Source organism: Alexandromys fortis, unplaced genomic scaffold, assembly GCF_014885135.2.
Source record: "Alexandromys fortis isolate MF-2015 unplaced genomic scaffold, M_Fortis_MF-2015_v1.1 scaffold_99, whole genome shotgun sequence".
Lineage (NCBI taxonomy): Eukaryota > Metazoa > Chordata > Mammalia > Rodentia > Cricetidae > Alexandromys > Alexandromys fortis.
This window is the reverse complement of record NW_026067982.1, coordinates 5,031,890-5,037,096: the sequence shown is the minus strand read 5'-3', so window position 1 is coordinate 5,037,096 and position 5,207 is coordinate 5,031,890. Positions and strand designations below refer to the sequence as shown.

The following is a 5,207-nucleotide window of genomic DNA, read 5'->3' as shown; positions in this document are numbered from 1 at the left end:
CAGAATAACAACTGACTGACAACAGCAGATTCCTGAAAGCCAGGGGCCTCAACTGCTCTGCCAGACACTGTGGATGGTTGTTTCTCATCTGGGATTTTATCTCCGTGGGGTACCACATAGACTCCAGAGCATCTGGGTATCCCAGCCTGCTGTCTTCCTCCAAGCTTGACTACTTCAGAAGACCAGCTAGGTCCACACAAGCAGGGAGAAGGAAGGGCTGCTGCCTCTCTGCTTTGGGATGCTTGTGGCACAGAAGATGGGACAGAAGGATGCTACTGTGCCTGCTCCCTGAGTGAAATCCCCAAGCCCCCCTGCCCTGGAGTCAGTGCTCCCCTCCTCATGTTATCACACATGTAGGGCTATTGGTCAAGCTGAAGTTAGAACCCTTCACTCACCTCAGCAGTGGTGACCTTGATCTGAGGGCAGTAGCGCCTCTGGGAAAGCTCTCCTCTTAGGAGAAGTCTATGCACTGCAGCAAGGGCAGTTGTCTTGGAACGCTCTAGAACTGGAATTCAGACTCAGGATGTTCAGGAAGAAAAGAGGTCAGGTGTGCTGTTCTGTGTCCTGGAAGAACTGAATAAAGAAAGGAGGAACACAGGGATGAACAGCCAGATCTTCCCCAAGTTACCTCACCGTACCCAGATCTTCCCCAAGCTACCTTACCGTTCCTGGTCCACACACAGCCCTTGCTGTCTACAGTTTCCTGGTTAGGTATGAACTGTGGTTATACAAACCACCCTCAAGGAAGGGTCTGCACTCAGAGTTGGTTTCAGTTTCCATTCCTAGAAGTGGATGGTTTGCATGAAACAATGGGGTGGACCTTTAGAGAAGGTGGCAGATCAATCAAGCTGTTTTAGGTTGGATTTACTAAGCCTGTGGTATGGCCATTATAGCAGAGTTAGTGGTAGAGATTCCCATTGGAGATTGGTAGCTCAGGTGTGGGCACCTATTGGGGAAGCTATCTTTCTGCTGTGGGTCCCGTGTCATTTAGAGATTTACCAGTCTGACTTAACACTTGGGTTTTAATAAATTAGAGAAATACACGGGTCAGGAAGAAACCAGAGAGTTCTCTAGGTAAGGCCCTGGCTATTGTTAGGAAAAGGATTATAAAGGAAAAACCCACAAAGTTATAATCTTGGGGAGCCAAATTAACTCATATCCTGTCTGGGTGTGGGCAAAGCTTGATCTTGGAACAGACATCCTGCAGATGCTTCAGCCATCCAAGCAAGCAAGAGTCTCAGACAAAAGCAGAATTTAGCAGTTAGCCTGTTCAATCTGTGACCCACTAACTTGGTTTTTTTTTTATTGATTTTTATTGAGCTCTACTTTTTTCTCTGCTCCCATTGCAGCCTCTCTGCTCCCTTTTAAACCTCTCCCAAGGTCCCCATACTCCAAATATACTCAGGAGAGCTTGTCTCTTTCTACATACCATGTAGATTCTATTTTGTATGTCTCTCTTAGGGTCCTCATTGTTGCCTAAGTTCTCTGGGATTGCGATTTGTAGGCTGGTTTTCTTTGTTTTTTTTTTTTGTTTGTTTGTTTGTTTATGATTAAAAACCACTTATGAGTGAGTACATGTGATAATTGTTTTTCTGTGTCTGGGTTATCTCACTCAATATGATGTTTTCTAGATCCATCTATTTTCTTGCAAAATTCAAGATGTTGTTATTGTTTTCTTTTGTGTAGTACTCCACTGTTTAAATAAATGTACCACATTTTCCTTATCCATTCTTTGGTTGAGGTGCATTTAGGTTGTTTCCATATTCTGGCTATGACAAATAATGCTGCTATGAACATCGTTGAGCACATGTTCTTGTGGCATGATTGAGCATCCTTTGGTATATCCTTTGGTATATTTGGGTATATATTACCCAAAAGTGGTATTACTGGGTCTTGAAGAAGGTTGTTTTCTAATTTTCTGAGAAATAGTGACACTGACATCCAAAGAGTCTGTATCAGTTTGCATTCCCACCAACAATGCAGAAGTGTTCCCTTTTCCTCATAACCTCTCCATCATAAGTTTTCATTGGTGTTTTGACCTTGGCCATTCTTACAGGTGTAAGATGAAATCTCAGAGTTGTTTTGATTTGCATTTCTCTGATGACTAAGGATGTGGAACATTTCCTTAAGTGTCTTTCAGCCATTTTAGATTCCTCTGTTGAGAGTTCTCTGTTTAGGTCTGTACTGCAACTTTTTATTAGATTATTTGTTCTTTTGATGACCAATTTCTAGATTTCTTTGTATATTTTGGAGATCAGACCTCTGTCTGATGTGGGGTTAGTGAAGATCTTTTCCCCCTTTCTCCTCTATTGAGGTAAGTGTGGCAGGCTTTATGATGAGGTTTTTGATCTATTTGAACTTGAGTTTTGTGCATGGTGATAGATATGGGTCTACTTTCATTCTTCTACATGCTAATATCCAGTTATGCCAGCACCATTTGTTAAATATGCTTTTTTCCATTTGATTTTTTTGCTTCTTTGTCAAAGGTGTTCAAAGGTGTGTGGATTAATATTCGGGTCTTCGATTCGGTTCCATTGGTTCTCCTATCTGTTCTTATGCCAGTACCAGGCTATTTTCAGTACTGTAGCTCTGTAGTAGAGTTTGAAGTCAGGGATTGTGATGCCTCCAGAAGTTCTTTTATTGTACAGGATTGTTTTGGCTACTTTTTCATATGAAGTTGAGTACCAAGGCCTTTGAAGTATTTTGCTGGGATTTTAAAGTGCAATGCATTGAATCTGTAGATTGCTTTTGGTAAGATTGCCATTTTTACTATGATAATTCTGTCTACCCAAGAGCATGGGAGATCTTGCCACTTTCTGGTGTCTTTTTCAATTTCTTTCTTCAAAGATTTAAAGTTATTTCATACAGCTTTTTTACTTGTTTGGTTAGATTTACTCTGAGATATTTTATGCTATTTGTGGCTATTGTGAAGGGTGTTGTTTATCTGATTTCTTTCCCAACCCTTTTATCATCTGTGTACAAGGGGGGGGGGCATTGATTTTTTTGAGTTGATCTTGTATCCTGCTGCATTACTGAAAGTGTTTATGAGTTGTAGAAGTTCCTTGGTAGAATTTTTGGGATCGCCTATGTAAACTATCATATCATCAGCAAACAGTGACAGTTTGACTTCTTCATTTCTGATTTGTATTCCCTTGATCTCCTTTTGTTGCCTTATTGTTCTAGCTAGGACCCCAAGAACTACATTGAAAGATATGGAGAGAATGGACAACCTTGTCTTGTTCCTCATTTCAGTGGAATTTCTGGGAGTTTCAATCCCTTTAGTTTGATGTTGGCTGCTGGCTTGCTGAATAATGTCTTTATTATATTTAGGTATGTTCTTTGTATCCCTTCTCTCCCCAAACCTTAATCGTGAAGGGATGTTGTAGTTTTTTTAAAGCTTTTTCGGCATCTATTGAGATGATCATGTGGTTTTTATTTTTCAGCTTGTTTATATGGTGTATTACATTGACAGATTTTGGTATGTTGAACCATCCCTGCATCTCTGGGATGAAGCCAACTTGATCATGGTGGATGATGTTTCTGATGTGTTCTTGGATTCGATTTTCCAGTATTTTATTTAGTATTTTTGCATCAATGGTCATGAGTGAGATTGGTCTGTAATTCTCTTTCTTAGTAATGTCTTTCTGTGGTTTGAGTATCCGGGTAATTGTATCCTCATAAAAAGAGTTTGGCAATGTTCCTTCTGTTTCTGTTGTGTGGAACAATTTGAGGAATATTGTATTAGTTCTTTTTTGAAAATCTTGTATAATTCTGAGCTGAAACCATCTGGTCCTGAGCTTTTTTGGTTGGGTGAATTTGGATGATTGTTTCTGTTTCTTTAGCAGTTAGCTCTATTTAATTTGCTTATCTGTTTGTGACTTAATTTTGGTAAGTTATATTTATCCAGAAAGTTTTCCATTTCCTTTAAGTTTTCCAATTTTGTGGAGTACAAGTTTTTGAAATATGATCTGATGATCCTCTGTATTTTCTCCAAGTCCGTTATTGTGTCCCCCTTTTTATTTCTGATTTTGCTAATTTGGATATTTTCTTTCTGCCATTTGGTTAATTTGCAGAAAGTTTTATTCTATTTTCTTTTCTCTAAGAATGAACTCTTTGTCTCATTGATTCTTTGTATTGTTTTCTTTGTTTCCATTTTTTCATTTCAGCTCTCAATTTGATCATTTCCCACTCTCTAGTTCTTCTGGGTTAGTTTGCTTCTTTTTGTTCTAAAGTTTTCAAATGTTCTGTTAATTCACAAGTGATATGAACTTTCTTCTTAATGCTGCTTTCATTGTGTCCCATGAAGTTGGGTATGTTGTGTGATCATTTTCAATAAATTTTAGAAAGTCTTTAATTTCTTCCTTGACCCATTGATGATTCAGGTGGGCATTGTTCAATTTCCATGCAAATCACTTTTTTAAAAAAGAATAACTTAACAGCTCCAGAAAGTGTTTGAATTGTATCCACCTGACAGCATACTTTCAAGTTAGGAACAACTGCCTCATGGCTTATACAAGCTAAAGAATACTTTTATTTTTACATGCTTAACATAGCAAATTCATCCTCCAAACACAATGTTCACCATCACACTTCAAACCCAGAAAGCCCTGCCAGTTAGATGGCTACAGACCATCCTAAAGGCCTCCATCACTGAGGCCTTGCCCACTGTGTTTGCTGTCTGTATCTACTTGCTTGTTTGCTGTAATCTTACCTATCGGCCGTCTTCAAACAAGAAAACAGGAGCAATGAAGGATGCCTGGTCAGAACCCTGGCCCTGCACCATGTGTCTCAGTGTGGAAGTGTGACTGACGTAGGTGATGGGGGAGATCACAGTTTCCTAACAGCCTGGAGTCAGCTGAGCAGACAGCGAACTTCTGACTGCAATCAGAGACTGGGTGTTCTGGCCTTGTCATGGAAGCAGCAACAATCATGTGATGTTCCCAACAGGGAATGGAGGAGGATTTTCCAGGCAAGAGTGATGTGGTGAGCACGAGCCAGGATCGATGTTGTTTTCCAAGGGTTAGGACAGCTCTGCAGTCATAGCCACTGTTCTCAAGGAGGCAACTGGCAATTCTCCCAGGACAGTGACGAGAAGAGTGGGGACAGCAGAACAGAGCCTGTCCCACGTTCAACTGGTGCACATTTCTTTCAGGTTTCAGTTCATGCTTTGGGAGACTAACAGGCTGTGTCTGTGTCCTGCTTCCTTT

The 5,207-nt window shown here is 40.3% G+C and overlaps 1 protein-coding gene across 3 annotated transcripts in view; it reads right to left on the bottom strand.

Moving 5' to 3' along the window:
* LOC126511417 (T-cell-specific guanine nucleotide triphosphate-binding protein 2-like) overlaps positions 1-5,207 on the bottom strand; it is a 29,245-nt gene that overhangs the window by 13,770 nt on the left and 10,268 nt on the right. For 2 of the 3 annotated variants that reach the window (XM_050158564.1, XM_050158563.1), the window contains exons 1-2: positions 664-749; positions 396-573 (exon numbers count right to left, since the gene is read on the bottom strand). The gene's annotated coding sequence lies outside the window, so the exon portion shown is untranslated. Of the gene's footprint in view, positions 1-395; positions 574-663; positions 750-5,207 lie in introns of those variants that run through there. The other variant, XM_050158565.1, reaches the window with a different exon arrangement.